The 21,875-nt window shown below is 42.6% G+C and overlaps 1 protein-coding gene across 7 annotated transcripts in view; it reads left to right on the top strand.

The window, feature by feature from the left end:
* Nucleotides 1-962: 962 nt before the first annotated feature.
* nrxn2b (neurexin 2b) overlaps nt 963-21,875 on the top strand; it is a 721,062-nt gene continuing 700,149 nt past the window's right edge. For 3 of the 7 annotated variants that reach the window (XM_056368783.1, XM_056368784.1, XM_056368781.1), the window contains exon 1: nt 983-1,400. The gene's annotated coding sequence lies outside the window, so the exon portion shown is untranslated. Of the gene's footprint in view, nt 1,401-9,940; nt 9,977-10,250; nt 10,339-10,494; nt 10,644-21,875 lie in introns of those variants that run through there. The other 4 variants (XM_056368782.1, XM_056368788.1, XM_056368786.1 and 1 more) reach the window with 4 other exon arrangements.

Raw genomic sequence — 21,875 nt, 5'->3', positions numbered from 1 at the left:
TTTGAACTTGAAATTGAATTTCCTATATGTTTCTCCTGCTTTCATTTCAGTCCTGAATTTACATTCAGTATCATTACAATAAAAAGTGCTCTGAGAAGGCATCATTTGGACTCCATATTGTTATGCGGTCAGATGTGGGCCATGTGTTGGAAAAAGGTTGGTCCGTATCACATTGTTTGCTCACCTTTTCAAGTTATCATAAATCTTGGGAAATTTATGTGTCTAACTGATGAGGATTACATCTTCTGTGGAAGAAAACATGACCTCTTTTTGAGCTGTTTTTCTCCCTTTATCATGATGATCAAATGGAGCTCATGGACCCAGTGTTCTGTTTACATAATTGCCTGTTGAAATGTTTGAGGATATGGGCAGTCATTAGCACATAATAGCAGCAGTGCACTTGATAGTTATAGCTAAAAAAAAAAAAAAAAAAAGGCTCATTGACTCATTAGTGATTGCTCTACTTTGACTCAGACAATGTAGTTTATATAATTAGGTCCAGAACTAACAAACAATGGGCTTGGCTGTCATCTTTAATGCCATTATTAGAGGACGCTGTGACCATCCTTCACAGTTATTTTTTAAAATATGTGCTCAGTATGTTGTTCTTATATCTTAAGGGAGTATAGTATGGTTTTTTCCCCTTTGAATTCATGTCTTTCTTTAATTTTAATTGGTTCTTCTTAAAATCACTCACTGGTTCATCTTAAGTTCTCTGGGTTATGTTATGTTTTAATAATTACGCATAGCCCCACTTCCATCTTCCTTCACCACCCTTTCTTTACATTTCTTACATCGTTACTGCCCATTAGGAGCGACTCCATGGGCAGCAAAGCAGCCAGCACCGCCCTCCCTTCTCCCTTCGTCCAGGGTGAAGTAGCCCTCTCCAGCCGGAGCGGGGCGTATCTCTGCGAGCGGCCTCCTCAGTGCGGTGCCGCTGCCACTGCTGCTGATGCCGCTGTGTCTCCGTTTTTTTTTTCTCTTCTTCTTCTAGTGGATGCAGGTGGAAGATGCGTCAAAGCCCCGAGAAGCAGTCAGAAGCATCCACCAGAGCCAGGGCGGCGGAACTTTCACAATAAAAGCCCAGGCGGTTACATATCAGCGGAGGGGGTTTTAATTTGAAGAGAAGACTCTGAAGCTGCATTTTCCCCCTTCTCGCTGGGTTGACAACAGGGATGCAGGTGGAGCGACTCGGCCAGGACTGTTCACATCTGTCTTAAAGGAGAGAGGGGGGGAGGAAACCTGCTTTCTGTTCTGCTCAACGCTCTGGATAAAAAAAAATTAAAAAACAAAAAGAAACACAGAAGCGGAAACTGCACCCAGGCTATATCCAGGGATTTTTTTTTACAAACCTCTTCAAGTCTGGAGAATAGTATCGGAGGGATTGCCGCAAAACACAAGTAAGGACTTTTCTCTTCTTTGCTCCGGTGACAATATGCGTCTGTGTGCTTTTTTCTTCTCTCTGGTTTGAGGATTTGTCCCTCTCTGCAAAGGCTCTCATCACCTGTCATCATTCTGACAGCTCAGAAATGATGACAGGTGATGGGTAAAAAAAATAAAAAAAATAAAAAGATACAGAAACATAGCCCAGTAATGAGCAATTGCCGGCTTTGTTGTGTGGATAAGGAGCCAGCAGCAAACGATGCGTAATGGGTCAATATTTGGAGGAGATTTGGGAGGCGAGTGGATTTTTTTTTTTTTTTTTAGGTCTGCTGTTTGTTTTCTGCGGCTCTGGGAGCAGACACGTTGAATCTGTGAGAGAGAGGGGTGGGGGGTGGAGGGTGGTGGGGGGTGAGGAGTGGGAATCAATGATGGACATACATGTTTTGAAACCACGCGTGACAGCTGTGGCGGAGTGTGGGAATTCAGCACCACAAAAAAAAAAAAAAAAAAAAAAAAATGTGACTGTGCTCGGTGAAAAGAGAAAGTCAGTTCTTGTGCTTCTCGGAGCTGTGGATGTGTTTACGCAATGTCCAGACGACTTGAGAAGGATTTTATTCTTACAGGTTCCGACTCTAGTGAGACCCGAGGTTTCGTTGTAGGATGAAACGTGAAGCTGGATCGTAGTGAGTGAGATTATACGCGTAGCCTAATTTTCATAGCCTGCTTACTTGGACGCACAGTCTACTTGTCCTTCTCTCCAAATCCCTGGAATGAAACAATTTCTGGAGTCGATTCGCACATTTTTCGCATCATAGAGTGGGTTTGTTGTCATTTTAATATCATTATTTACCACGAATTTCTCTCATAAAATGCCAAATTAAATCTTTATGTCACGGGGAATTAGGCCACCGGGGGGTATACTTTCTTTACTGAACAGCTGCATTATAATTGGCCGCTGAAAGGTAGAATGGCTGCGATCTGACTCTCTGTGGGGGTTAATGCGATCTCCTAACTGCCCCCCCCCCCTCAAGTAAACGTGATCCCCCACGTTGTGTAGGATACGGGGAGCCTTTTTGGGGTTCTCTACACTAAGCCGACTACACTGCGACTGCATGTGACTCCTGCGCCACCGTGTCGCCAAACGCCCACTGGGGTGCGTAACGGTGTCTCTACACACACACACACACACACACACACACACACACACACACACACACACACACACACACGCACACACACACACACACACACGCACACACACACACACACACACACAAAATCCCCGACCCAGTAGTGGTAGTAGTACAAATCACAGTAGATCCCAACCCTGATTATGAGACACATAAGTCGGGTTATGGGTTTAGTTGCGCTTCCAGTAGCCTAATTAAAGCGAGCACATGCTGTCTAGTCCAGCCGCACAGAGGCAGAGACGGATGGGGAAGGACGCGACCAGAGAGAGGGTGAAAGCAGACACCACAGAGAGGAGAGTCCCTGTAAACGCCAGTGGGGAAACTGACCCATTCCGCATTATAAACTGAAGCCGTGTGAACTTTTATAAACATGACACCATGTTATTTTTTCCACATTATTTGCATGGTGATCCTTTTTTATTTTTCTTCTCTAAAACCACTTCTCCATCCCTCCTGTAGGACTGTGTGGCCACGTGAGAAGACCTTTACTTATAGGGAAATGGCTGTAATTAGAACAATTAGCGCTATTAGTCCGGCATTTAATTTGAATGTATTCGCTGAAGAGGAGATTTTCACACACTGCTCACTGTAATGGAGTGACTATCCCTGCTCTGACTGACTGACCTGATTCATGGCTAAGAAAATACAATTCTTTAAGGATGATTGGCTGAATCACACACAGGAAGTGGTAGTGCTTATTGAGCCCTGCTGTCCTCTTAATGCAAATGAAGCACAGGTGCCAGGAATCAGGGAAGGTGGTGTGATTCATTTCCTGGTTGATTTCTAGAGCCAGACAAGTGCGGGCTTCTCATAAGAAGCTGCGTTAAAGGACCTCGTCGCTGGGTCAAAAATCTATTTTCCAAAGGCTATTTCAACTTCATCATTCAGCCAAAGCATTACAGGCATCCGATACATTGCTTCTCCCAAGAACAGCTTGGCATCCAGCTGTTAATTCCCAATTGACAAAGAGCAAATCTCACAAAAGTGACTCCACCATCACCTCAGTCTAACAACTCCAGCTCTGACAATGGCTTTTGGCAGTACCTCAATAGCTCCGCTCCTTTATAATAACGCACACAGAGCAGACACTGCTGGCAGAGAATGGGCCCATACATGATTCCACTTTTGTTCTCGGAGCATTCAGTGTACTTCATGAAGGGTGCTTAACATTGCCTTTGTGGGTTGAGATGACTTATAATAGTTGCAAATTCCCCTGCAATTTGAATAATGTCTCCAGACCTTTTCAGTGGTTGTTATTCAGTGAGTGCAAAAAAAAAAAAAAAGTGGATTTGGGGTCATGTGCTTCTCTTTGTTTTCACTCATCCCTCTGACATGAAGCTTCCAACAACTTTTCCTGCATACAAAATCTGAGGCTTTTCAACTCAAATGCCATCATTCTGGGTCAACACCAGATCAGCGTGCCATTTAAATGCTGCACAAAAACAACACCTTTTCAAATGCATATTGGGACTTATAGCAAGTGTCCACCAAGTGCAATTTCTGCGGGGGGTGGGGGGGTCTGCAGACCTAGTTTATTAGAGTTAATGTCAGAGACTAAACTTGATTAAGGAGATAGATCTCATGTGAGTAATAAGATATTCAGTCTCATGATGGGTATATTCAGGCCAAGTGCGGCCCTCGAAGCAGCTGTCAGATACGAGGCATCAGTCAGAAACTCTATCTGCTCGCAGGTCAGTGTTTTGAGCAGCTGTCATTTTTCCCCTGACAGAAAGCCGAGGCACTGTCTTCTATCTCACCTCTATCAAAAACGCGGGGCGCTCACATCATTCCCTCCCCCCCACGCCCCTCCCTTGCCACGCCGCGCCCCTCCGGTTTACCGCCACAGAGACTCCAAGAGTGGGTAATCTTCCTGTAATCCCTCGCACGACGGCAAAGAGAGCAATCTGCCTCATTAACTCACTCTTCTGCCGCTCGCCGCCTGGCCCTCATCCATCTTCCCGTCCATTTGTCCACCATCCGCCCACAAAGTGGGAGAGAAGAGAGGTTAAAGGAGCTTAGGGGAGCCATATAGAAGACAGACACTTTCACTTGCAAAGAAAGAAAAAAAAGGAAAAGAAAAGAAAAAGGAAAAGGAAAGATTTCCTCTTTCTCCTCCTCATCTCCTCCATTTTAGCCGTGGGGGCTATGATGAGGGAAGACATGCCTGGCCTGCTCTTTCTCCTACCCTTCTATCGCTGTTCTCTTTTGATTAAGCAGCCAGAGGAATGGTGGAAGAGCCGAAGATGGAGAGACGGGACTGAAGGCCCTCTCCTCGTCTCTGAGTGATTGCTTGGATGGATTTGTGAGGGAAAGCGAGAGGGCGGCAGACAGAGAAAAAGAGGAGGAGGGAGGAGAGGATACAGTATGGCCTATTGATCCGATCAAGTTACGCCTTTCCTACTGTGTGGCCGTGGCGGTAGGATATCCGCGTCTAGGTTGGGGACTAATATTAGTCAGCCTGGCAGGACATTTATTTTGGAGGATGTCAGAGTTAGTGCGTCTCTTGTCGCGCTGTCGGCTGCAGAGGAAAAAAAGCACAAAACTGTCAACTGTGGCACCAGTTGAGTTCAAAAAGCTCTATGCGGCTTTTAACAACTTGCCTTTGGTCTTTCTAATTGAGAAAGAGTTGAAAGACTTGGCTGTTGGAAAAGCCTGGATCCGTGCCACGTACTCTACTGTATTCCACCAAGATTGGGTCATGAATTCATTCAGCAGAGCTCGCAAGTACATCTGAATCTTGGATGAGGTTTTTTTTCTTTTTCTTCTTCTTCTCTCAAATAGTTGAAAGTAATGTAATCTCAGCCCCCTTTTTTCATATCTGAGTAACACCCCCACCCCACCCCAACCCCACCCCTGTCCAAAAGCAGCCACTGCAATGAATTAATGAAGATGTTCTTTGTAGCCTCAAGTGAGAGCCTGATTTGAAATATTTGCATTACCATATTGGCTGCCTATTTAAGAGCTCCTTGCTGCTGGAATTTCTTGAAGAGAATAGTGGAGTATCAATAATAGAGAAATGAGACAGACACGTCAAGCTACTTTGTCATGTCTGCTCCTCATCTCTCACCTCAAACTTCGTCTCCCTTAGGTGCCACAAACGTAGACCTGAGAGAACCCTTGGCCTGAGATGTTTTTTCAGGACTGGCTGATGTTTCAGGTGTGGGACGTATTATCTCTTTAGCACCCAGCAGTGAGCTCTTTAACCTAAATTATTCCAGCACAAAGGCAGCTGCTGTTTCACAGGTCTAAACATATCACCCTACACTCCCCACCTCCCCATTAGGAAGGGCACGTTCCCGTACAAACCGAAACCGATGTTACCTCGCCGTTGATGATGATGTATCACGTTCACCTGTAACCTGAAGACAGTCCTTCCTCTTGCAATCAGTAGTAAACGCTGGTGGCGTTTTTCTGTGCAGCAGAGCCTGTTAGACCGAACTCTTCTGCCCCTCATTTGGCTTTGCGTCATCACACGTAAACACCAAGACTGCCTTTATCTTTTGCATGAACTGCACCCATCTTTTCCAGGGTATGCTAACATGTGGTTAGCAGTGAAAGGATCCTATTTCTAAGTGGAGCAGGTTGCATAACAGGGATATGGGACACAAAAAAACCCCACATAAGAGTTTAATGCTCATAATTGAAGAGTGGGTGTTAGTAACTAATCCTTATGCTGTGGGATATCACTCATCCACACTATTTCTAGTTTTGCATAATCATGCAATTTATTTGCATAACACTTGCATATCTAACTACACAATAGCATTTACTTCCAAAGACAAGTGCAGGACATTAGCATCAGTCATTTCCTTGCTATTTGGGCAGAGCCTTATGTAATAAAATGCATGCTAATCCATGATAAGCCATATTTTTTTCTCTAAGGGAATGTTTAATTAATTTATCCTATGGTCAACAAAGCATAGCATGAGGCTGTTTTTCCATCGGGACAAATGCAGCAATTTTCAAAGATGAAGGCAATATAGACAGTCCAAGTTCAGAGTCATCACTATGAATATAAATGTACTTGTGTTCCCCCCACACTGGTTTGAACATGAATTGTACATGGCCATGGATATGCAGCCAGATGAGCTTCCTCGAATGCACTATTAATAACTAAAGTGTCTGTTTTTTGGGGTTTTTTTTATTATCCCCAACTCCTCAGCTAACTCTCAGCACAGCACCTTGAAAAGCTGTGAGTAGCCTCCTGCTCTGAGTCAAGCGTACTGAAGAGAATTATTGTGCTCCACCACAGTTTTTTTTCTCCCCCAGAAATCTAGAAGTCTTTCATCCGCCCTGTCATGGATGAATATCTTTTCAAAATGAACCGATGTAAGCTCACTGTTGACGATTTATCATGTTCACCTGTAACCTGAAGACAATCTTTCCTGCTGGAGTCAGTAGTAAACACTATGGCTTTGTGTCATCATACATTAACAGTGAGGCCTTGGACATAACAGCCAGACAAGCTTCCTCAAATGCACTTTTAATAATTGTAGTCTCAGCAGTGTGGTTTTCACCTTGTGAGTCTGTATGTGAATGTGTGTCATCATGCCAAAATGTGGTCCTATCTTAAACTACCACACAAATGGGTTTGAGTACTTTGAAATAACTTTACAGGTGTGTAGTTGAGATCAAAATGAAGGCCGAGTTTAAAGATAGGTGAGGTCCGACCTGTAGTAATGTCGTACCGAGTACTCCAACATGTTGATGGTCGTCGCGGCCGGTGTGTGATCCCATTGAAAGATGGTCTCTAGCTTTTCTTCTGAACTCCTCCTTATTCCTTAGCCAACCCTCAGCAGAGCACCTTGAAAAACTGTGGGTATTGTTCTCAGTCAAATATACTTAAGAGAACTGTTGTGCTCCATCACAGTTTATTCTCCTCTCTCAGAAATCCATAAGGCTTTCGTCCGTCCTGTCATGGATGAATATATTTTCAGAGAACCACCCCTGCGGCTAAATCAATGTGAGAAGTCCAAACTTGAGCTATACATGCTAAAACCTCCCTAGCTTACAGCTCTACCTCAATTCTGAAATGTAGCTATTTCCAATACCAGAATGCACCTGTTCCTTACGCTCTATTCACTGCCTGAAATTAGGTCTTGATTGTCCCCACCTGTGGGAAGAATAGGCCGAGCAACAGGGGGCACTCGGGGCTGATGGGGTTCATGATATTAAGATACTGTCTACTGCTGCGACTGTGGCCACACTCAGCCCCAGCACGACAACACTTTTCCTTGCCAGGCGATGGAGAGGGATGGTTATTCTGCGGGCCACAATGGCCACTTCAGTGCAGAGAGGGAAAGGCTTTGGCAGGGCACAATGGGTCCTTTTAGAGAGGTGGTGCTGCTGTTGCCTGGGCCTGCATTGGGTTTGTGCAGCCAGCATACCTTCATCAGGCTTCTCTCGTCACTGACATGATGGTGCTCTGTTTGCAGACGGCCACAGGGCAGAGTGTGGGAATGGCCACCATTTATCCCATAGAACTCTCACGTCAAGCGCTCTCAGCAGCCAAGGACGTAGGTTGAGCAGGCAGGGTCAAACAATTACCCAGCACTATTCTCTCATTTGTAATGAGCCAGGAATAGAGAAGCTCAATTGAACAATGACTGCTGACACCATTTTGTGTTTCAAAGAAGAAATACAGAAATAAAATGGGCACTCAGATTCAATCACATATAGTTTTATTGTGTTTTTATAGGTGTTATGTATCTTTCTCTCAAACTCTAACTGTATTTCCACCACGATTTCATTTTCTTTTCTTTTCTTTCCTTTCTTTTTTTTTGAATGCTGCTTCAAATAGTTTTAATAGCTTCTCAAATGTTGATGCAGGATTTTTTTCTTTTCTTTTTTTTGTTTGCCATTTTCCTGTTTGTCAGGGGCAAATGAGGCCTGTGTCACATTTGTGCTGATCTGCCACTTCTGCTGTTTCTTCCCCGGTTTGAAGGGGAAAAGTAGAGACGTGAAGGCTGAATGTGTCAGAATGATGGTAAGAGGAAAAGTAGGGGGAGGAAAAGGGAGAGAGAGGGATTGCAGAGTCACAGACCATCCGTCCCTCCCTTCATCTCAGCTCAGCTGTTTCAATCCAACCATCCATTCAGATAGCTTTAGTGGGACTTGCTGACTAACTGCTCTGATGCAGTGCAGGCTTTTCTTTAGTCTTTTGGACCACGTCCCTCTCCATACTTGGACGTTTATAGTTGCTGTTGTTGCATAAGTTTTTTGTCCAACACTCCTCTTTGATTATGAACCAGGGAACCACATATGCTACTTATTTAGAACTCAATGCAGGACTCCCATTCCCAACTAGTTAGATTTTAGATATTATAGTAAATTGTAATTAAAGCATTCTGTAGAAAGACTGTTTTTTAAATTATTCAAACTCAACAGCAAAACAAATAAACCCCTCCCTAGGGCAGAATCCAGAGTGTCTTATAAGGAGTGAGATTGGATAGTCTTACTCATTGCTAAAGCAAAACAAACCTTATAACCCAGACAGCTGATAAGGATAATTTCCTGTAGCTGTGTCACATGGGTGTCGCCACCTCCCCGCCCTTTTAGGAGACCAGCGGCAGGTCTGAGGCTGTGGTCTAAAAGTCTTTTTTGCTTTGGAAGGTTCCTAAGTGAGTGAAATGACCCGGAAGTATCTAGGCGGCAGCCTTGATAATAGCTGGTGGAAATCTCTAAATAAGGAAAGGAGCTTCAGTGCTTCCTTATCTCCTTTAACATAGGAAACACTGGATATTACTTTTTTGAAAGGAAAGGAGAAATGCTGTCCCACAAACCCCAAATCCATAAATAAAGATTTCTTCTCTTTCAAATCTGTCTAATACTAGTCTATAAATAAATGTCGTTTCACTCGATCCCCTACTATTGTGGCATGCAATAAAAATGAATTTTCTCTCCTTAACAATTGTACAGAAATGTCAAAAGCACCTATGCCAGGAAACTATATACTTATGTCTGAATATAATTTATTCTGGCCTCTTGCTCAGTTCCTTATTTCTATTTAATTATTATTTTAATGGATCAGCTTTCTCTATTTGCATTTCTCTTTCATGTCATCTTATTTCAACATTTCAATCCTGTTTGCTTTGTTTTTGTGGTTAGGAAAGGAGTATTCACCATCCAATATAATAAAGCAAAATTATAAATAAAGTTAGTTTAAAAAAAAAAAAGGGTTGTGTAAGTGCAGTCGGATTTTTTTCCGTGTCGCGGTGTTTCTTATGAAGTCTCCTTCACATTTGAACTGGTTAGGAAAGGAAAGGAGATTATTTAGACTTTTCGACCGCAGCCCGTGCCTCAGCTTCTACCGTTCTGAGCTCTGTTATGCTAATGCAGCATTATACGCATGCGCAGACGTATGTGGAACCTGCACACTAATTGGAAAGAGGCAGCAGTAGCAGGTAAACAAATAAATGACACCGATTTATTATGTCTCTGTGCAAGATTAGCAGTAAATTTGAGAAATTTGAGATAGAATTGTGTTATAGGAGAGCAACTCCTTTCAGGAATAGTTCAATACGTACGTTGTGTGCGTAGCGGGCGAATAAGAGAGAGTGTTGATGCTAGCTACCGGAGCAGAGTTAGCTAGTTAATTAGCCGTTGGAAGTACAGCTGTGAACGTAGCAGTGAATGTGTGTACACTTTAGACTGTTTGACGGTAAATACATGCAACAGTTCCCGAGACTGAAGTTCCCGGGAATTCCCTGTGCTTCCCAACTACAGTCCAGACAATGAGCCAGGAAGATTAATAAGGAGGAGACAGGTAAATACTGGATTCTACATTGTTACTGGAGCGTGTTATTGTCAGTTAATGGTAAATATTTTTCATAGAAGTGACTTTTCGATTGTTCGTCCATACTGCACATTTGATATTTTTACTCTCAGCTCAGAAAAATAATCCTAGAACTTGTTCGGCCAGGAAGGAGAAAGTTGAAGATGTCTACACAGAGAGCAGCAAGTTGCAGGAGAGAGCCTTTCAGCACAGGAAAGACTGACAGCACTAAACCACTAAACCAAGACGAGGCCCTGAGTGTAAGAGAGATTTGCTGCTGCTACTGTCATAAGAAGGTATGTTTCAGTCTGGTCCATATTTTTCACGTTGGTGTAGTAAACACCTAAATCGCACACCGAGCAATACTCGCAACTCTTCTGCAGAAATTTAGCTGAATGTCTGTGGGCAAGTAATTAAAAGTTACTGAAAACACAAATGTGATAAGGATATCTGCTTTGCTGACCAACCTGTTTCGATAAGCTACTCTTCTCATTCGTAGTCATGCCACCATAGCTGAACTGGCCATCAGAAATCCCGGTGGGTTAGTTGACTGTCAAAACATCCATAAAGTTTTTACCAGCCCCATCAGTCTCCTTACTGGCCCTCTCTGTGTGTTAGTCATTCAGGGTGCAGGCCGATGTTAACGTGGCTCTTCGCCCTTGTCTACTCATTTGCACCTTTTTTCAAATTTTGTTCTCCTGACCTTCCTCTCTTTCCATCAGCAATCTCTCTTTCTTGACAATGCTTGATTATGTTGTGGAGTATACGCTGCTGTCACGCCGCCATCAGTACATGTTCCTCTTTCTCCTTCCTCTGGTAATCCTTAAATCGCCACTGTCCGTGAGAATGTGCCAGATTTACTGTCTCTCGCTCCCACTGCCCCCTTTCGCCCACCTCCCCTATTCTCCTCATCTTTCCCTTGTCCTGCGCAAAAGCATGAAGGACCGCTGTTGCTGATTGGCTGGAATAGTGCTTTGTTACTCGGTCCAAGCCACTTTGTTTTTTTGTTTCCCATTTACGGAACCAGGGCTGTGTGGGAACACTGGATTTATTTTTCAGCACACACACAGAACGAAAAACAAGCATACAGAGAGAAAGCCGTTCTGGAGAAACTTAAACTGATGTTACTGCCCACTGACCGGCTTGGCATAACACAGTAGTGATGTTCTCACTGTTTTCCTAGAAAAATTCCCTGCCACATGAAAAAGTAATTACTGCACATTCACCAGGAGTGATTTTCTTTTTTAGCTAGAGGAACTCATAAGTTAGGATGAGCAGTAACAGCTATCATGGCTAGCGTACCAAAAGCACCAATCTGAAATGTCATCAACAGAAAACGCATGATGTCACATTACTGGTGAGATTGGGTGATTGACAGGTGAATCATTGTCAGGTGCAGTTCAAACAGTGAAGCACTGACATAACAGGTGCTAAAATATAGTCTCATGTAATGATAAAACCTACAGTATTATTATAACCAATATGATTCCAATTAATCTGTGTTTTAGAACACTCCTAGTTTGGTTTCAAACAGTCTGAAAATGTCCAAAGCTGCCGCCTCTCAATACATGGCCCAGAAATTAAATAAGCCCAGATCTGATTGTTTTGGGATCAGAGCCACTCTTCCCATCAGTAGTGCTAATTGTGGGGGTTTAGCACTTACTAGGTTTCCAAGTGTTTCTCTCTCTCTCTCTCTCATTCCCATTTCTAAATGGAGCAGTCCAGGATTCATCAGTGTTTCCCTCTGTTCCAAGCTGGTGTGACACACCATTTGGCCTGAGTGTTTGGGGACTGGCATGTATGGTGACTTGTGCCTCCCACTCCCCAGTGAGTCCCTGGAATAACTCTTTGATTTGACATGGCCCCTGGTGTACAGCAAGCTGTAGAGTGTGGGCGACAGGAAGTGTGTGTGTGTGTGTGTGTGTGTGTGTGTGTGTGTGTGTGTGTGTGTGTGTGTGTGTGCATGCGTGCGTGTGTGTGGTATTAGCAGCAGAGATTCTTGTGCCTGTTTTGACAGAGCGAATCCCAGGGAATGTATCAGGGATTTTCACCACTGCAGTGCCCCGTCGGTCTGTCATCCTTTTTTGGTTTTCTGAAACGGAGGACACATTACAAGATTTCTTGACATTTTCTTGAGTCACATTAGCATAAAGGTGCACATACATGGAACAGCCTTTCTATTTCTTGGTTAGGTCGCTTTGCACTATTAAAATTTGTACCAAGACTGTTATACCCTATCTAGATCCTTCAGATTCTTTTTTTCACAGAAAAAAACATAAGAACCTTGAATGTCTGGTTTAGTTCTCTCATATGGGCTAAGATAAAAAAAATAAAAAAGCATGTTTTAAAATTTCTACACAACAACTTCAGGTCAAGGAAGGTGGTCTAAATCTGTCTGATGTCAGAAAATACCAACTGTTTGCTCACCTGCCTTTCATAACCAACTGAATGCATGTCAAATCCAATTCTACATGGTCTCACGTTGAGGCTCTGCAATCAAAACACCCTTTAAAAGTTTATTCCTCAAAAATCTAAACCATATTTGAAGGAACTTTGACAATTCCATCATGATCAAGAAAGTAAAAAGCATAGAGAGCAGTTACATATCTGACTTTTTGCCAGGTATCATAAAAAGTTTCATTTATGTACTCCCATTGGACTGTACTGTCTACTTGATCTGTTTGAGTGCAGGTCTTTTAAATATAAATGAACATCCATTACATTTAAGCCCCTGCCAAACGAGTTCACACAATGCTGATTAAGCCTATCAGCTCCTGGTGAATTGCCAGGCACCAGGTTTTAAATCTGGTGTCTGTGGTGACTTTCCGGCCGTGCATATTGGTAGCAATACGTCTTACATCAACCTGCAGGGTTACCACAGCTGAAGAGGGTGTTCTGTTGTCTAAATGTACACTATAAACACATATGGAGTACAACATGTTGAAAATTCCTAGTTGAAATACGAGGATAGGAACCTTCAACATGTTTTACTGTGTTGCAAGGGGGACACATTAAAAGTCTGGGAAACAACATGCAGCAGTTTGTCGGATGCTGAGCCTCCAGACGCGTTTGCAGTGTACAAAGCAACTGTAACGATAGAGATGGATCAGGCTACAGCAGTGAGCAGTGTGACGGAAAAACCTAGGAAGCAACCAAGAAAAGTTTCTGATGCTCTAGATAAAAAAGAAACTTGGCTGTCAGAAGGGAAGGGACTGAGGGCAGACATGGATGTTGGCATTTGTAAAATATTTGGAGTAGCTATTACATTTATTCTACCTAAATAATTACCTATTATCTTGGAACTGTGGAAATTCCTCTGTATTCACCAGTGTTTGTGGAATTACTTTTGCCTTGCCTTAACTCTGCAGGTTTAAGGATATAAGATACAACATTTCTTGCTGGTTTTAGTTTGACATTGATAGAAAGTCGAGTGTTCTTTTTTAAAGGTGACTTTTTTTGCCAAGGCCGTACAGCTACAGACACTCCACAGTGCTGATACTGTATATCCCCAAGTCAGTGTAGAAGGTTCAAGGCTGATTTCTCGGCTCCATGTCCTAAATGTAAAGTAGACGCTGGTAATGTCACTCACTGTTTGTGGTCGAATCTTGGTTGCTGCCATTGGGTTGAATCTGTTATCCTAGATATATGTGGTACATCAGACATAGTGTTTACATTTGATAATTCCAGAGGAAAACTCTTATTTTTTTGCAAGAAAATGTATCCTATCAAATTTGTTTGCAGACAAGGAACCATGTTTACTCATACTTTAGCATATATCCCTTGATCATGTGACATACTTATTACATTGATCTGGGACCCATTCTTAACCTATATTAGAGCCTCCATCATTATGTCATTACCAGGGAATTAGTATAACCCTGGATGCCTTTGTTTTATGTAGTTTTGTGTGTATATATATGTATTTCTGCTAATTCGGTTGGTTAAACAGTTACCCAAAAGGTGGCCTCCCTGTTCTTATTAATGTTTCGTGTTGGCTTGCATCTAATTGCTGGGAGCTTTTTTTTTTTTTTTTTTTTTTGTATAAAGTGTATCTTACTAAAAGTGATTAAAAATAACATTTAGTTTTTAAAGGGTTTTCCAGAATAGGATGCACAAAAAATTCAGAGCCAGTGCTTACCTCAGGTTTTTCAATGTAGATCAACAATATAGATTTAAAAAAACAAGCCTATTCAATAATACTTTACCTTCACAGAACAAATACAAGAACCGAAATACAGATGAGTGGGCCGCTCACCTGGTTAAGCACTTACCATGTGTCAAGGCTGAGTCCTTCGCTGCATGTCATGCCCTCTCTCTCTCTCCTGTCTGTCTCTACTATCAAAAAATTAAGACAGAATCATAAAAAATACATTAAAAAGTTAAGTAATAATGTCTGTCATACAGTAAGAGAAAGATCAATATAATCAGAGTGAATAGCTTCGAGGCCGACAGAGAATCAGAGAAAGATACTAACAGAGTGTAGGAGAAATATGTGAGATGAGAGGAAGAGAGGGAAAAAAGACAAACACAGGCAGATCATAGGAACCCAGCAGACCTCTTAGGTCTTCCAAAAGCACAGATGCTGTGTTGAAAAGTCAGCCCTGCGAAAGCCCTATCAAACTTCTTCAGAGCATTATCGATCCAAAGCTTTCTCTTTTGCCAAGCCATTTTCTCCAAGGATGCCGCTATCTGCAAGGCGGGCACTTTGCTCCAGTTACCCACTATTCACTCACTAACCCTGCCCTGCCATCGGCCGTGAATCTATAAGACTTAGTCACACCTCTGTGGCCCGGAGCAAATCAGCTAGGAGAGAGAGCGAGTGTGTTGTTCTCCCCACTTACATTAACATCTCCATCTTCTTCCTCTGCTTTATTCTTTTTGTGTTCTGATAGAGAAACAGAAATGAGGCCCCTGCACTCTCACAGTACAGTGGGCTCTCTTCACAGTTTACAGGGGCTTTCATAGGTTCTCAAAATGTTCACATCAGCACTTTCAAAATCATTTATTATTAATAGCAGGAGACATCATTGTCCCCTTGTTGATGATGTCTGAATACATTAAATAACAATGTGATATTGGAGATTGGCATGGCATTGTTGTTCTCTCAATGTTTTGACTGCATTAATAATTTCCTACAAAATATTTATTATATATATCATTTATTTACTGATTTTTCCTTACATTAATTCTCAACAACAGATTTTGTGAATAGTGGAAAATAAGAGATTTTAATTACGATTTAATGATCGATTACTTTGGCGCTCATCAGTCTCTCTCTTTTGAGCCACGCACTCTTCATATTTGGCATATTTGTGATGTGTGTTCAAATTGATTAAACAAAGTAGTGGTGTTACCTTTGATTGCTATCCATCCACCACTGTCGGATAGTCGTGACTGATTGGACCCAATCAAGAGGCGAGGTGGGTTTCTGCACCATTGTTTCCAAAAGTCTCCATTTCTACCCATCCAGATTACGACGCAACCACAGATATTTTCCAAAAGTGTCAGTTTTAGGGGCTTGAAAACTCCCGAGTAGTGTGGACACCAGACGTAAACATAGCAAAAGTTTTAAAACTAAAACGTATTAGTGTGGACTTAGCTTGAGGCTTGGTGTTTGCACTCTTGTTATTGGTATGGCCAGTTTTGAATGAACGTGGATTAACGTTAGTTGGATGGGACGGAGACACATGACAGAACTTGAGGTAGTATTGTTTTTTTTCATGAACGCAGCATTGGGGAAAGTATTAATGGACATGAGCAACATTAAATCAGTGAGAGGTGCTAAATGTTGGCTTTAATACTTTTTTGGTTAACTGCCCAGCCCTATATAGCAGCCCTGTTTGTCACGGTTTGAAATTTGGAAGTAAGACTAACGGGAGTCCAGAAAGTGTTGTATTAATCCAGTTACTCGTAGAGAGCATTTGCTTTGAGATTTGAGTGAGTCAGCCTACTTGAAACTGAAATTCTTAGCCCAAGGCTGAAACCTTGTGAGGCCACAATGGGTGATGTGGAAACAAAAAAAAAAGATTCTCAACAAAGCCGCATGTGTGTCTTTGGTGCATCTGTATCGACATCCCTAACCCTTACCCAAACAATAAATATATTTAGAAATACATTTCGCACTTCTCAATATCATTCATTCATTCGTCTTTCTTGAGATCTCCTTTATCTGCTACCTACAGTGAAACGCTGAGTGTCGGCTCTCAGAATTTCATTGACCTTCCTTGATGTCATTAAGTGCTTATGGCACATTCTGCAGCGCATTGCCACCTCCAGCCGCTTCAGTTCAGAGCAGTGCAGCTGAACCAGAAACAATGGGTGCAAGATGCACCGCGGGACAGACCGCAAGTACTCCATGACCATCAAGGAAGGACATGCTTTGTGCACACAGTCCATTGGCACACTTCAGCACCACATACTTCACAGACAGCTCCCGGTACTGCTGCTGTCAATTCAGCACCATGGACAGCTCTGTACTCACATGAGTCGTTTCGTGTCTTCCACACTGGTCTGCCTGTCTCACAAAGCCTAGACTACTGGGTTAGGCAGCTCATATCAGGATTAAAATTGACTTTCCTCTTGTGCAGAGATATCTTAATTTTAACAACGATGGATCACCCTAGTTAACTGTGCTGCATTACACAGCGCACATACTCCATAGCAGATTAAGTTCAGTATTAAAACATCATTCCTGCAGAAAACCTCAATCAGTACTTTCAAAATTAAAATTTCTCTATCTAGCTGTAAGTGTCTAACAAATAGTTGGTAGATTTAAGTTGAGTGAAGACATCAATAGTGATTTAAATTTAGACTATTAATTGTGTTACAAAACTCCCAACATCGATTGGTCCAGTGTAAATTGTTGCACTCACATTTCATCTCTGCAGCTCTGGAGAACATGAAACCAACTTTTTAAATAGAAATCGTTCTCCAGAGTCAATACATGGTACTGTATTAATAGGAAATAAAGTATGTCCACTGTCTTCTAATAATGCCGCACTGCTAAGCCTTTTTTATTCATGAATTCACACTATTTGTACTTCACCTAGCCTTGGCAGCGAAAGCAGTGATTTCTTTTCAATGTTGTAATGTTCAGTATTGCTCAGATTGAATTACCATGAACTGTCGTTCATTCATGAATTGTTTATAGTCTAACCTATTTAACATTTTGGCATTGGTTTACTAAACACACCCTTAAGGATTTTATGCAGCTTTTGATTTGTGGAATTCTGAATTTATATACATAAATTGTACCTCAAAGAACAACTTTTCTATTTGTAAGGGTTAGAAGGGTCTTCTACTGTGATTGATTCTCTTTCCTGGAATTAGTAAAAAGCTCCTGCAGGTCAGTCTAATTGTAGAAGGTAGGTAACTGCAGCTTTTTAGATGTTTTTGCAAATGGTCCGGTTTGTCTGTGAACACACCAACTGACCAGCAACAGGAGGACTCAGTCACTGTTCTTCATTCATAGCAGAAGGGTATGGTATCAAAGGTATAACTAAACAGTCTGATAGTGGCTTACTCCATGCATGCAAACATGGACAGTGCTGAAAGGAGAGCCTCGCTGTTGATTCATTACCTTGGACAGTTCCCTTTCTCAGCCCAATCTCCCCTCCACTCTCCCCTCCACACACCATCCAACTGTCTCTGAGGGAGTGAGAGGGTTTCAGCACCTTGGATAGTTCCAGATCCCAGACTGCTGCTTGCTCTTTCGCTGCCACTTCTTTTTTCTTCTTTTTTTTTACTAGTGTCAAAGAGGAGCTGTTCTTTCAGCACCTACTTCCACACACTTTCCAGCAGAGTTCTCACTTTCTTTGTGTGCGAGTGCGTGCAGCAGACGTGTGTGTGTGTGTGTGTGTGTGTGTGTGTGTGTGTGTGTGTGTGTGTGTGTGTGTGTGTGTGTGGTGTGTGTGTGTGTGTACTCTGAGTTTGTTGTTGCTAGAGCCTGCTGGACAGCTCACTGCAGAAGGACTGCTGCTCTTGCTCTTTGTGATGGATTAGAGGTGTGTATATGTGTGTCCCACTGTGTGTGTGTGTTGAGGGGGGCTTGAACAACACACATTTGAACTATGTTGCAGTCTTTTTTCTCCCTCTCTGCCTCTACCTCTTTGTCTTTCTCTCCCTCTAATTCAGAGTCTGGGTAGGCCCTCTTGTTGTTTACCTTCCTGATAGTGTTTATCCTGTTGCAGAAATTAATGGCAGGTTTCAGTAAGTAAAGAACCATGAAACGACCCAGTCAGGCCCATTTCTTCACTACAATACAAAGGTTGGTTTCTGTGTGTGTGTGTGTGTGTGGCCTTTTTGTGAGTGTGGTGCTGATGGAGGTTTAAGCTGCTGTTTTTATAAATTATTGACTTGTGTGAGGCCAGTGGGAAGGGCTTGCAGTCCTGGGGGGATAAGACTACTATGATTGTCTGATTTACAACCCTCAGCTCTCCTAGTGATGACTGTGCAGGACTTTCTCCTCTCTCCCCCACTTCTTCTTACCACCCTTCTCTTTTCATCCTTACCCCATATTGCATCTAGCATTAATTTTTTCCCCCTCTTTTTCAAAGTCAAGCCAGACTTGAGACCAGCACAATAGAGGCTTAGGGCAAGTACTGCTAACTGGGTCCTTTCATATTTGGACTCATGGTTTTGCAACAGGTCATGGTGTAAATGTAGTGATGAGGTCATGGAATGTTAAGCCCAAGCCTCTTAGTGCACTTAAATATATATGTAAGCCCTTTTGGAGTGTATACATTTTGTCTGATGGCATGTGGATTTTTCCACTGATTTATCAAGACCACCTGTCCGTGTGTGTAAATATGCAAGAATGCATGTAAGTAGATTAGATTACATCAAATTAGAAACATTTTTGACTATGATCAAATGATGTGATCAGATCCTTCACACGGCCCACAAGGCCTTTTACAGAAAGTTATTGGAATAGCATATGCATATCAGTATACAGTATGTGTATATATTTTGTGCATGCGTGTGCCCTGTTGTTGTCCCAGGGCACCACCTGTGACCTAGGGAAGGGTGAAGTCAGCGTGCTGTTGTGGCAGCTGATGCCTTTCCTCCACCCCTACAGATGGTCTTGATAGGCCACGGCAGATCACAGGGACAGCTGCTGGGTGTCAAGGCGAGCGAAAGGGTGTGAAGGAGGCAAAGGCGAGGGAGCATTTAAGGAGCTATTTGTGTTTGTTCTATATGTGCTAACAAACACAATCTGTCTCCTTACTACTTCTTCCTCTTTCTCATCGTAGATCTTTGAACGCATCAGTGATCATTGAACGTTAACATCCTGAAGGGAAGTGCGACCAATTAAACCGATCATTACTACACTCAACTGTTACATTCTTTGGGGCACTAGCCTACAGATGGAAGCTTATAGCTGCAAAATGTCAACTTCTGTCATCACAATCCGTATTTGACATTTTAAATTGGAGTTATATGAGCTTAAGTAGTTGGAGAATTTTCTCAGTGCACAAATTAATAAAGTTTATTGCGATTTTTGTGCAGCAATAACAAAATAAATGTATTCATACATGCCGATTCTTAAGAGGATAAGTGTTTGAAAAAATAATACAATAGTTAACTATCTCTTATAGTAATAGAGCAATAGTTACTTATGTCACCAATGTGCAGCTCCACACATTCCAAAGGGCAAAGTGCAGTTTGTCAGGAGCACAGGAAGCTTCTAATCAGTGTTAGCTCGGGCTAGTATATTGAGTCGGAGAAGAAGGACGAGTGGAGGAAGCAGAGAAATTAGGTAAATGTGAAAGAGAAGTGATAACGATAAAAAGAAATGAGGAGAGAACGAGGCAAGGTAATGGAAGTGATTTTTGGAGGAGGGGGAGGAGGAGAGATGATTTGGTATGAAGGAGGAGGATATGGAAGGGGAGGAAGAGGGCGAGAAAAATGTACCTTTTTGCACTTAACACAGAAAGAGTCTACCATAGAAAGAGAAAGACAGAGACAGAGAGGAAATGAGGTTTGGTGAGGGTGCAGGGAGCAACCTGTGGTTTGACATTGGCTCACCTTGGCTGTCAGTGAGTTGGAATGGGGGGTTATCTGTCTCCCCGTGGTCCACTCCCTGCTGCTTTAATGAATTTACTGAGGCCTTGGGAATGGCTAATGCACTTGTTTATGGAGGCAGGAAAACAGGTGGTAGCAAAATTCACCTCTAGCAGTTATTTCCTGGGGAGAGCCAAATAGTTCTGCAGGCTGGGGAGCATGTGCAATTTGGTTACCATTTTGTAGGTGTGAATCCAAATCATGACCTTAGGGATGTGTTCCCTGGGCTCTTGTGTATCTCTTTATATTGTATTAGACAGTGGATCAGGAATTGTGTTTTAGCTCAATTTCTGTAAGAAATTCCAGCCCAAAATCACAGGTTAGTGAAGAGAAAGGTCCTGTGGTAATACTAATACCCAGATGAATCTCACAAGTGGGTTGAGACTTTCCTTTTCGCTTCGTCTGCCTGCCTCCTCCGTTTGGCCTATCACTACCAAACCATCCCATCCTTCATTCATATGCTCCACTGACTGTGCTGCGTCAAATACGCTGCCTGCAAACTCAGGGGGGAAGCATCCAGAGAGAGGGATGGGGTGGTGAGCTGCAGGGTGCTGGGGCAGTTGGTCCATTGTGGGAAGTGATGTGGAGGAGTGAGGAGAATGTAGCTATCATCCGTTCCCATTAAGAAGAGAGGAGAGAGAGGAAGGAGGGCCACTGGGGATAGACGGGAGAGAGACAATAAGTCACAAGATGCCAAGGCAGCATGGAATATGCCTCTAGATGCAACGTGAGCAGGAGCGTATCACTCATAGTCGTGTTCACGCCGAGGATGAGAGGCAGAGAAAGTGAGCACAGACAGAGGAAGAAAGAAAAAGAGGGACTAAATCAAGGCAGAGACCTTTGTCTCCTGTGTAGTGTTAAATGCTAAACATGTTACTGCTTACTGTAGAGCTGCAAGCTTTTCCTTGCCTCTGACTCCTGAGAGGGGGAGGAGTGAAGGCAGAGGACTGGGTATGTCAGAGGCAGCTTTAGGCTGCTTGCCTGTCTGAAACGGCTAAGAGATCTCTTATTTACTGCCTTTCCCTGGTTAGCGTAGTTCAGATTCAGAGTACAGATTCAGTTCTGATTTCATTTTTTTCCCCTTCCAGACTTTTTAGTTTGGCAAGAGAAAAAGAGACATACAGACGGTGAGGAAATGAGGTTTGGTGAGGGTGCATTTAATATACAGGTTCAAGTTGTGTGATGAAATTGACAAGAATGACTCTGACATGATGGACTGATAGAACGGCATGGGAAGAGTATAAGAGTATAACAGAGTGGCGGAATTATTGATGGATTTCTTAGATTATCTTTTTGGTGACCATGAACATCCTGAAGGTGATCATTTGAAAATGGCAGTAGGGAAGCTACCAAAGTGCTCAGATTTTTCTGTTGTCCTTGTATATAAAACTGTATATAAAGCAGTGCAAACTACCCCCACTAACTCATTGATGCTTCAGTTTTAATATGACAGTCAGAGGGACCAA

The sequence above is a fragment of the Seriola aureovittata genome, chromosome 23 (genome assembly GCF_021018895.1).
Source record: "Seriola aureovittata isolate HTS-2021-v1 ecotype China chromosome 23, ASM2101889v1, whole genome shotgun sequence".
NCBI lineage: Eukaryota > Metazoa > Chordata > Actinopteri > Carangiformes > Carangidae > Seriola > Seriola aureovittata.
This window is presented reverse-complemented; position numbering and strand designations above follow the sequence as displayed.